The sequence below is a fragment of the Lissotriton vulgaris genome, unplaced genomic scaffold (assembly GCF_964263255.1).
Source record: "Lissotriton vulgaris unplaced genomic scaffold, aLisVul1.2 SCAFFOLD_2141, whole genome shotgun sequence".
In the NCBI taxonomy this organism is placed as follows: Eukaryota; Metazoa; Chordata; class Amphibia; order Caudata; family Salamandridae; genus Lissotriton; species Lissotriton vulgaris.
In genome coordinates, this window is record NW_028253716.1 from 372193 (window position 1) to 384524 (window position 12332).

The window sequence follows — 12332 nt, forward strand, 5'->3', positions numbered from 1 at the left end:
CTTTTGTCCACAAACTCATGAAGGGCTTCTGTTCTTTTGGGGGAATGTGTGAAGAATGCTGCTATGCCTCCGATATCCTGAAAGAAAACTTGTGTCTCTCTAGATCTTTGATACCGCCTGTTGCATAGTAAGATTGAGTTGGTGGGCGTAACAGTGCACAAAATGAGCATTAGGGTACACATCTCTAATTCGTTTCTGTACTCCACTAAGGCTTAACCTCATTACGGACGCACCATCATAGCTTTGTGCGATAAGTTTTTGTTTTTGAGTCAGGTCCGGGAAAATTAAGTCCAGTTGACACAGTGTAGCTTCAGTGATGGTTGCTGCACTAGAGTCTCTTAAATGCGTGAAGCCATAAAACCTCTCCACAACGTTTCGGTCACTGTCAAGGTACCGAAACACTGTGGACTGTGTTTTAGTGGACACATCAGTGGTGTCATCAGCCTGAATAGCCACAAAGTCTGTGTTTCGCAACTCTTGCACAATATGGCTTCTTATAATTTCGAGCATACAGTCAAGGAGTTCATTTTGTATTGTATTAGAGGTGCCCTTAAAGACTGTAGCACGTGCTAAATGTCTTTCCAAATCCTGGTCTATGGTTGACATTAAATCCACTAGGCCTCGGAAGATCCCAGGTTTTGAGGAAGTTTCTGATTCGTCATGGCCTCGCAATGCCAGTTCGAATGCACCACAGAAACGAATGCAATTAATGATCTTGGATAGATTTTGTCTGTTCTTATCAACAGCTTCATTGTGTTTTTGAATGGATTTGCGATACGCATCATTTATCTGCTGCTCAATTGGTGCGTCTTCCCCCAACATTCCCAGTCTTGTCCGGTTTTCCAGATGATTTCTTGTGAGCGCATGCTTCTTTATTTTTTCAGGAATGTGCTTCAGGTCAACCAATCCTTGCCGTGTCCAAGAAAAGTCACCGCCAAACAGCAGGCAGGGGAAGCAGAACAGAGCTTTTTTTATAGGGCACCCTGTAAGCCAATCAGCTTTTGTGTACCATGCATTTGAGAATGTACGTTTTGACATTTTTCCTCTGTCCTGGGTAGTTTGCTGTAGGTTTATTTCAGGCTGATGAGGTCCTAATTGCTTTATCTGTAGTTTTTGTTCAAGTGGCCGTGACTGGAATGACCTTGCAATCAGCTCTTGTACTGTATTTATGATGGTGTGTTGCTGGCCTTACCAATATATATATATTAAAGAAACCTGTCAATAATCAAAGTACAACGTATAATGTGCAGTGCAATAATATCAAATTTCAGTATAAATACATTATACATATATCTTGTGCATTATCCTAATACATCTCAAATGACTTCTAAAAATAGAGCCGTACTCGCTCCTGCCATAGTGGTTGCTGGAGGCACTGAAAGACACTGCTTGAGGGCCTTGAGAGTGACCACATACATAGGTAGGCCTAACTCCCATGTAAAAAAGTATAGCATCAGTTTTCTTACCTTTAACACTGGTGTTTGCTGGGTGGTAGCCGGGGTGAAAGAGCAGCAAAGGAGGTTGGGGTCCTCTTGTTGTTTGCTGAGAAATGGCACCAAAATGCGGTAATGTTTCAGGTTGTCAGGTGCTGAAAATGAAAAGATAACAATTTATTTTTGAAACAGTAGGGTAATCAAACAGACGGTGGGGAAAAAACATAATGCTCCAATTTTTTCCTTGCAGTTTGCATCCAGCTCTTAGATGACAGTTAATAGTTCGCTGTTGCATGTTAGGATTGTAACTTACAAACTGCAAGTAACAAAAGGATCTCTCTGACAAAAGCAGTCACTCACCGACCTATTTACGTCATTTGCTCCAAGTGGGGGTCAAAATAAATTCTCCCTGAGGATGTTTGGCAGCCAGAAAGCTGACTCCAGCAACAAAGGTGAGTGCAAGATCCCCAACTAGATGTTCCATGATGAGTGGTGAGTGAGGGCATGCACAGCTGGCCATTGACCCCTGGCCATCTGGGTGAATTTTAGCCAGTCCTGTGTTTTTAGTCCACAGCTCTTAGCATACGAGCACATGTAGGCCAGTGGTTGTAATGGGGCATGAGAAGCGTCAAGCCCCCGCATGCTAGTTGTTGAAAACTCAGGACTGATTAAAATGTACTCTCATGACATGGAAACACTCAACATCTATGCGAGCGATTGATCGACAGTAGTAATAAAACATATTTGGCTAATGGAAAGGGCCTTGGTGAACACAAAGGTTGTAATGTAAATTCCAATTTAAATCCGCATTTATTTGTAATGCATGAGTATACCATTACCTACATCGCGATATGTATAACAGATTTTTTTTTAAATAAAACGCAGATACTGATACATACACACACATGCTCGTGGGTGTCACTACAGTGTAGTGCTAGTGGGGGCTCGGTGGGCGGGGGCGGGGTCCTCACAATAACTGGAAACACACAACCGCAGCAAGGGGGGTTGGTAACTGGAGGGGCTCTACCTTGGAGCTTGGACTCAATTAAACCGGACTATCGGCATTTGGTACTCCAAGGCTTTGAGTACCAAATGTCGATACTTTAACTGATGAACGCATACGCACTCTTGGACGCCTATGAGGTTTTCAATGACTGAGGAGACGTACAATATAGTAGTGCTCATCTGAAAACATTAACATTGTCATACAAACATAATGATCACTTCTACATTTAGATTTACTATACAATTTCGTATCTTTTTTACTTAATTCCCGTGCAGTTAATGTGCCCAGCACGTGGACTGGTGATTATGATGGACAGCATGGAGTTTCACTAGTTGCAGCTTGTTTGTTTTAAAATACAGGGACAAAGGTAACCAGTATCATGGGTCCTAATGCAAGGAAGGAAGTGGCCTCCTGGCTACTGTTTAAACAGTGAAATGCACTAATGCAGCAATTATCAGTGTTCAGTGGGCCTGCCTATGAGCGGCTTCGGCATCACATCATTTCATGTCTTTTTGTGTGGAACTGGGAAGCGCCTCACTTTAGCATCTAACAATGTATTGTTCCAATACAAAATCTGTAAAGCCCTGAAAATTCACAAGCTACCCAAACCATAATTTGTTCTTCCTATCAGGCACTGACAGTGATTGCACATATGGCATCCCTAATTACCTCTTGATTGACATCATCAATGGCATAGGTGATGAGATATCCTGCCATCACCAATGACATAATAAGTGACACCGTGGTTTGAAAAAGTAAAATGTGTGACGTAAATTGAGGACAGGAAATCATTAGTCTTAATTCCATACTTCTTACTAAGGTAATATATTTAATCCAAGACTATAATTACTACTGGGGGGTAAAAAGACAGTGTGTGGACTTGAAATACTTAGAACCTATTTAAACCTGTGCCAAGCACAAATTGAATTTGTCTAAACATAAATTGGTTGTTTAGCCATAGGATACATAGCGATGGTCAACCAATCCCTAGCTTCAAACAATTCATGCACAGTGAGTTTGACATGTGTGTGTTTTCAGGATGTACTGCCGGCATAATATGCATAAGTGTGGTGTATTTGCACAACATATATGCAAATAGTCATAAAGATTGGGATATTCATCAAATGCACCGTTGTTTCCTGTTAATAATGTGGTTAACAGTAATAACCCCTGAGAGCTCTAAAAGCCTACACACACATTCTCTCCTAGTTGAGCCGTATGCAGGATAGGCTACAAACTTGCTTCAGCTTAAAACTAATTTGTGTTCAGCGTTCAGATCAATATGTTGGGGAAGGCTGGTGTTGTCTAACCTAATCGTATAACTAGAAGAATGAATGTGGGTGAAATGTGAAATAATATACCCCATAAATGCATATTTAATTGCTTAATGCCAAGAAAGTTCTTTACACATGCTGCTGCTACTCCTGTATTGTGGAAGTACATTTGGACCTTTACCCTTGTCTTGTGGACATATTCAGGTAGCTAATCTGGGGCCAGGCCAGTCTAATGCTAATGACCTAGAACCCAGTCACCAGGTGACAACCTGCAATACAGGATAAAGCAGCAGATTCTCTGTCAAAGGTTAATGTTCGTACCACCACTACACTATCATCAAACACCGGCCGATCTCTGCCCCTGTGGGGGTTGGCATCGAGCCACGGAGCCCAGCATCAGGCTTCCAGTCTGCCACTGCCTGAAGTCCATGGCTGGCACTGACACAGCTGCACAAGATCTGATCTTCTGTGCCGACAACCCCTTTCACAATTATCAGCCCTGCGCAAAAGAGCCTGGCAGGTAGACAGCGACCAAGTAGGAACGGAAGAAACTTTCCAGCAGCCGCACAGCAAACAAAACAGACATTTGTGATGCAATGCAGCACACTATAAAGCACTCACAGAGCGGGCGATAAACAAACCCTGCGGGTCCACAGAAAAAAAAGCACTGAATTAAGTAAACAATACAAACATGCGAGAGAGAAAAAACTACTTTACTCCAGGCTTTGAGCAGCGAAGAAAGAGGAGGATACAGAGTCTCCTCGGAAGGTTACTGGGACGTGCTGCATCCTGATTGTAAAAGCTGTTTGCCTTTCCCAAAGACTTATGGGAAATGTAGTTTTCTGTTGTTGAAATCATTTGTTGTTAAGGGCTGCTGTGATTAAAAGTAACAGAAGATTAAAGCCTAATCCTCGCCTCTGCATCCTGACATAGAATCAGGTTCACATATCATTTATCATGCATATGGCCTATTAAGACAAAAAGTCATGATACTTATGCAATACAGTACCCCCTCCTTGCATTCCAGAAACCTACACTCTGCATGCACTTGATCAACCAGTAAACCTTCAAGGATCTCAAATATGGGAGCAGAGTCATGGAAGTGCAAAGAATTGTGTTAGAACTGCCAAAGAGGGGTTAACGCCTTTAACCCCTCTTTGGCTTCAAAACCTCCATCGGTGCTGAAAGCTCCTCCACCATCGGGTGAAAAGACGACTTTGGCGCCAAAGCCCAGTCTGCCACTGGATCTGATGAAACAGAGCAGCACATTCCTCAGCATCTCAAAGGGGAGTTGAATGACACCTGATATAAATGGGTTTTCATATGCGGCCTCTAGTAGCAGCCGCTGAGTGACTCACTCAGCGGCTGCTACTAGAGGCCGCATATCTTATTTTAAAAACTCTGGCCCCGTACCTTTTGCCAGGGATGCGCGGAAGGCAGCTCAGTCTAGCGCCAGTATTTCACGAGACGAGACACTTGAATAATGTCGGAACGCCCGACTCCCGATAGATTAGTCCGGTTTAATAATTCTCATAACTCAACTGACCGAGCAGCACCGCGGTAGCGACACTGACGGCGCCAACCAACCAACAATTTAAAAAAACAAAACCACTACTAACCTCTAACCACCAGCTCGAGTGACGTGACGAGTGACGGTCTGAGTCAGTGACGGACGGACAACAACCACGAGATTAGAGAGATTGAGTCCAGTGAAGAGTCAGTGAGTGACGGTCTGCTGGCTGCTGCCTGGCCCTGCGCACACGAGGAGACAGAGAGGGAGCCCTCGCCCTACAGAAACATAAGTACAGCCGCGCAACTAGTAGGAAACGTCACGGCGCGCACCGGCGCACATCCCCGAATCATGGCCAATCAGTCCACCCACCCACGCGCCGGCATTCAATAATGGATTGCCTGTATTTCGGCGCGGTGGACCAGCCAATCCTGGTGCTGCATAAGCGCCAGGATTGGCTAGGGGGGCACACAGTCTACTCACCCTGGCGCCTTCATAAAGGACGGGGCCCAGTAAAAGACACACCCCCCTGGCCCCTTCAGTCCCTCTCAGTCAACTTGACGAAGTTGACGGCTAATTTAGGCTACAGCGCATGCGCGGGCAAGTTTCCTCCTGAATTCCTCATACGCAGTCGAGTCAGACTGTGACACTGATGTTGTTGTAAGTAACCCAGCCCCACCCCCTGCGCACTCCCTATTCCATCGGGTCTGTCCCGGTCGGAACACTCGATTAAAGCGCCGCTGTATTTTATTTAGGTGCTCTCTAGACTCTCTCTGCTGCACTCTCTGCTGCAGCCGCAGGTGCGTCCACCAGGCTTAGTGGGGCTACGCCCCTACGCCCCAATGGACGCACTGCGGCTGGTCCAGAGGTCTTTAAAAGCTTGGATGCTGAGACCCCCCTGTCAACATTTTCAAACGCAAGGACCCTCTCCTGACAAAAATTTCTAAACCTCTAGGTTATGAGGAAGGTGGGGACCAAATTATGCGGCAGGCTTGACTAAATTGTGTGAGTAGAAAATGTAAATAATGTTCTGTGATGCTGCGTATTTTGGGGTAGCATTGCTTTATTATTTAGAATTTTTTTAAACATAGTAATACAAGGAAAGATTTCACCCCATCAGTACCAGTTTATAACCAAAATACAGCAATTAACATCAGAAAGATGTCTAGTCAACCTCTGTGAAGGGCCTCCCAATCCACAGGAATTTCCCGCTGCCACATTAGAAGCCCACCTGCAATGGCCGGGAGCAGCAAGGGTGCATTCAAACCGTGGCGGTCTTGTGCAGAGTTAAGCAGTTTACCCATGCCCCTTTCCTCTCACCCCTTCCTTCCATCCCTCTCTTCTCTCCTCTACCAACCCCGGATCCCTCTCTCACATTGCAGGCAGATGGTTATTAGCCCCAGGACACCTTTTGGTAACAGTAGCGCACTACAAATGTAAATAATAGGCAGAAGCAGGGGATCCACTAGACCCGAACTTCAGGGGGGGGGGGAATAAACACTCCCAGCCAGGGCTTGTCCAAGCACTGGTCGCACACGGTGCAACAGTCTTTCCACCTTCTCCATGAATTCCCTCACTACCACTCACCAACAATACACCTCATCTCTCTATAGCACCTGTCTGACAAACATTTCATTTTTTTATAGCGCTACTCATAGTTTACTCACACTCAGTTCTGTGATGTGCATGGTACATCTTCTTTGTACCAGGCACTTTAACCTTCTGCACTGTGTGGGTGACAAGAGTGCCCATGTGACTGCACGGTGAGCAATGCAACAGTGTGAAAGTAGGGTAAAAGGAGTGACTGCAGGGTAAGTGAGGTGACCATATGAATTTGGGATCGGCTGTAAGTGCAGAGTGGGACGAATTAGTGCATGGTTAGTGATGGCCTTGTTTGAGTGAGCAGTAAGGGGGGGACAGGTGCGTGGAGTGTCACATGAGTGCAGGGTGAGAAGTGTGCTCGTGTGACTGCAGGGTGAGGTACAGAGTGAACAATGCAAGCAAATATTTAGTGCAGAGTGATCACTGTGACTGCAGGGTGAGTGGGTGAATGTTGTGAGTGCATGGTGATCAGTGTCAGTGCGTTGTGATCAGTGTGAGTGGATTATGATCACTGTGAGTGCAGGGTGAGCGGGTGAATGGTATGAGTGCATGGTGATCAGTGTGAGTGAATTGTGATTACGGTAAGTGTAGGGTGAGCGGGTGAATGGTGTGAGTGCATGGTGATCAGTGTGAGTGCAGGGTGAGCGGGTGAATGATGTGAGCGCATTGTGATCAGTGTGAGTGCATTGTGATCACTGTAGGTGCAGGGTGAGCGGGTGAATGGTGTGAGTGCGTGGTGATTGGTGTGAGTGCAGGGTGAGCAGGTGAATGATGTGAGTGCACTGTGATTGGTGTGAGTGCAGGGTGAGCGGGTGAATGATGTGAGTGCATAGTGATCAGTGTGAGTGCACTGTGATCAGTGTGAGTGCATTGTGATCACTGTGAGTGCAGGGTGAGCGGGTGAATGGTGTGAGTGCGTGGTGATTGGTGTGAGTGCAGGGTGAGCAGGTGAATGATGTGAGTGCACTGTGATTGTGTGAGTGCAGGGTGAGCGGGTGAATGATGTGAGTGCATTGTGATCAGTGTGAGTGCATTGTGCTCAGCATGAGTGCATTATTATCACTGTGAGTGCAGGGTGAGCGGGTGAATGGTGTGAGTGCATGGTGATTGGTGTGAGTGCAGGGTGAGTGGGTGAATGATGTGAGTGCATTGTGATCATTGAGTGCAGGGTGAGTGGGTGAATGTTGTGAGTGCATGGCAATCAGTGTGAATGCACTGTGATCAGTGTGAGTGCATTGTGATCACTGTGAGTGCAGGGTGAGCAGGTGAATGGTGTGAGTGCATGGTGATTGGTGTGAGTGCATGTTATGTTATGTTATGTTATGTTATGTTATTTTTATTTGTATCGCGCACAGCTGCCCCAGCAAAGGGGCGTCCTGGCGCTTTGACAAGGTCGACACAACACAACACCACAAAATACCAGAGGGACCAAAGAACACAGCAAGGGAGCTAAACAAATAGAATGGTTTTGATGGCCTGTCTGAACTGAAGAAGATTGTCCATAGCCCGAACATGTACCGGGAGAGAGTTCCACTAATTTGCCGCTAAGACTCGGTAGGAGCGGGCACCCGCTCTACTGAGTCTAAAACGCGGAGTCACAGCCAAGTTTTGACCTAAGGATCTGAGGGCTCGCGAGGGGACATACGGTGTCATCAAGTTCTCCAAGATTTGGGGAGATATACCCTTAAGAATTTTAAACGCCAGGCATAACACCTTGAATTTGATCCTTTGGTGTACAGGAAGCCAATGAAGCGAGTGTAAAGACTTAGCGACCGAACTACGCCTAGGTAGACCCATCACTACTCTGGCTGCAGCATACTGGACTCGCTGCAGTCGAGAGAGTTCGGATTGGTTGATCCCAGCCAGAAGTGAGTTGGCATAATCCAGCCGAGACAGCACTGATGCTTGAACCACCAACTGCCTGGTGGGAGCATTAAAGAATTTAAGGATTGGCCTGAGTCCTCTAATAATGCCATAGCAGGAAGCTGGCACCTTCTTGGTATGGCAGATGAAACCGAGGGACAGATCAAGCCATATCCCCATGGTGATTGGTGTGAGTGCATGGTGATTGGTGTGAGTGCATGGTGATCAGTGTGAGTGCATGGTGATCAGTGTGAGTGCATGGCGATCAGTGTGAGTGCAGGGTGAGCGGGTGAATAGTGTGAGTGCATTGTGATCAGTGTGAGTGCATTGTGATTGCTGTGAGTGCATTGTGATCAGTGTGAGTGCATTGTGATTGCTGTGAGTGCATGGTGATCAGTGTGAGTGCATTGTGATCAGTGTGAGTGCATTGTGATCAGTGTGAGTGCATTGTGATCGCTATGAGTGCATGGTGATCAGTTTGAGTGCATTGTGATCGCTGGGAGTGCAGGGTGAACGTGAAAGTGAAGGCGAGAATGAGAAGTGAGTAGTCTGAAAGCAGGGTGCATTCCCAGAAACTTGAAGCGTAGGGTTTCAGATATAAGTTAAACTATTGCTATAATGGCATTAATCAGGGTTCGAGGTGGAGGAAATAAATAATGTGCTGATCCTGCAACAAACGTCCAGTCTAATGATTAGGGTTACCAGCTCATTATTTTGATGGCCCAGAAATAAGCAGTCACCTACAGCTGTATTGTTTGCACTTATCTGTGAATACCTAGAACAGCAAATATAAATAGAAAGAACTTTTAATTGTGTTCTAAGGATGCCTCAATGATCCATGACTAAAAATTAAAGAGAATAAACACAGAAAAGTCACATAACTAATTAATGCATACTTTTTTATTTATAACTTAATTTAGTGTCAAGAGCAGGTCTTTGCAGGATCTTTAAACAACACATAGCAGGCATGTTTCTTTTGGCAACCCACCTTTATATTTCTTTTCATTAAATGCATTCTCACACTACAGCAGTAAGTGTAAAAAGACAAATGTAAGGAATAGCCAGAGTGGGGGCCAAGGGGGTACAGGAACCATAAAAAAAACTAAGCTTTGGTAATCAGTTAACAAAGGCATGTAAATATGCTAATGGTCTTTAAAGACCTGTGAAAAACTCGGGACAGAGATAAGACTCCAGACACTGCCCAGCCGAGGCCCCAGGAGCGCGAGCTGCACTGCAGCAGCCCAGGCTGAGACACAGGATGGGGAGGAGGGGGGCTGAAACCCTGGAGGCCAGGGCAGAAGTGACACTGTGAAGGCGCGACCCCCTTTGCATCGCTCCACGGCCGCCATGGGGGTCCCGCCCCACAGTTTCAAGACCCCTGCTCTAGTCCGTAATGCATGAAGCTGGGCGTTTCTCACCCAAAAGAGGGCCCTCCACAAATTGCTGACATTTTCTTACATCCCCTGGACAGCTGTGGCAACACACAGACCAACTACACCCCCTGAGGGATCACCCGTCCATCTGCCAGGATCAAGACTCAGATCTTGCAACCTTCTCTGTTACCGTCTTTGGAACGGCCTGTCTCTGGGATTCGTGGAAGCTCCACACTCAGTGAGCTCAGAGTTGCCTTGTAAAACCATCTCATGAGAGTGGAAGAAAAGAACATTAAGTGACACGCACCGCACATAAGTGTAAATAACTCTACCATTATCATTCCATGAACCATTGTCCTACTGCTGATGTTTCCACATGGATGTTTTGCCGTCTATCACAGCAGCTTCTTTGATTAAAATCTTACTCAACACTTTTGCATCATACCTATTTACCTATGTACTGTTTCTTACCCTACGACATCTCTGGCAGACATGCTGGACTGACTGTTGCTACATAAATAGGAAGTAGATTGCTACTGCAGGGAGAGTGCAGTGTCCTTGCAGTCAGATGCACTTGGTTGGGATAAAAGGTATCATGTTTGTTAGAAAAGCTGCAACTATTAGAATAATAACACACCAAAACAAGCGCATATAATGCAATACCACAGACCATGTACTAGAAAAACGTGATGCAAACAATGCAATAACACAGACCAGGAAATAGGAGAATCTGATGCAAACATTGCAATAGCACTGGCCAGGCACTAGGTGAATCTGTCGCAAACAATGCAATAACACTGGCCAGGCACTAGGTGAATCTGACGCAAACAATGCAATAACACTGGCTAGGCACTAGGTGAATCTGATGCAAATAATGCAATAACACAGGCCAAGCACTAGAAGAAACTGATGCAAACAATGCAATAACACTGGCCAGGCACTAGGTGAATCTGACACAAACAATGCAATAACACTGGCCAGGCACTAGGATTGATGCAAACAATGCAATAACACAGGCCAGGCTCTAGGAGAATCTGATGCAAACAATGCAATAACACCGGCCAGGCACGAGGAGAATCTGACGCAAACAATGCAATAACACCTCTCAGGCACTAGGTGAATCTAAAGCAAACAATGCAATAACACAGGCCAGGCTCTAGGAGAATCTGATGCAAACATTACAATAACACAGGACAGGCACAAGGAGAATCTGTTGTAAACAATGCAAAAACACCGGCCAGTCGTTGGGAGAATTTGACGCAAACAATGCAGTACACGGGCAAGACACTAGGAGAATATGATGTAAACAATGCAATAACACAGGCCAGGCTCTAGGAGAATCTGATGAAACAATGCAATTGCAAACAAAACAAGTGATGGACAGAATGTGGATCAATGTCACACATTCACCCCAGTCCAAAGATCTGGGCCCAAATCCATCGTTTTTTTGCACTCCACACCACCCTGGGTTAGACAATGGCAATATGCAAATCAGCTCTGACCCTGTTGCCCCATGGGAACAGTCCAGTCCGAACTACAAAAGCCATGTCCTTCCCAGAACGGAATCAAGCATCCGAGGACCGGACCGGTTTCGAGGTAACACCTCTCATCAGCCCGGCTAGCTTGACTCCAGTGGTGTGGAGTGCCTGGGACCCACGTCTGAGCATCCCCAGCGCACTTATGGCGGCAATTGCAAACAAAACAAGTGATGGACAGAATGTGGATCAATGTCACACATTCACCCCAGTCCAAAGATCTGGGCCCAAATCCATCGTTTTTTTGCACTCCACACCACCCTGGGTTAGACAATGGCAATATGCAAATCAGCTCTGACCCTGTTGCCCCATGGGAACAGTCCAGTCCGAAGTACAAAAGCCATGTCCTTCCCAGAACGGAATCAAGCATCCGAGGACCGGACCGGTTTCGAGGTAACACCTCTCATCAGCCCGGCTAGCTTGACTCCAGTGGTGTGGAGTGCCTGGGACCCACGTCTGAGCATCCCCAGCGCACTTATGGCGGCAATTGCAAACAAAACAAGTGATGGACAGAATGTGGATCAATGTCACACATTCACCCCAGTCCAAAGATCTGGGCCCAAATCCATCGTTTTTTTGCACTCCACACCACCCTGGGTTAGACAATGGCAATATGCAAATCAGCTCTGACCCTGTTGCCCCATGGGAACAGTCCAGTCCGAACTACAAAAGCCATGTCCTTCCCAGAACGGAATCAAGCATCCGAGGACCGGACCGGTTTCGAGGTAACACCTCT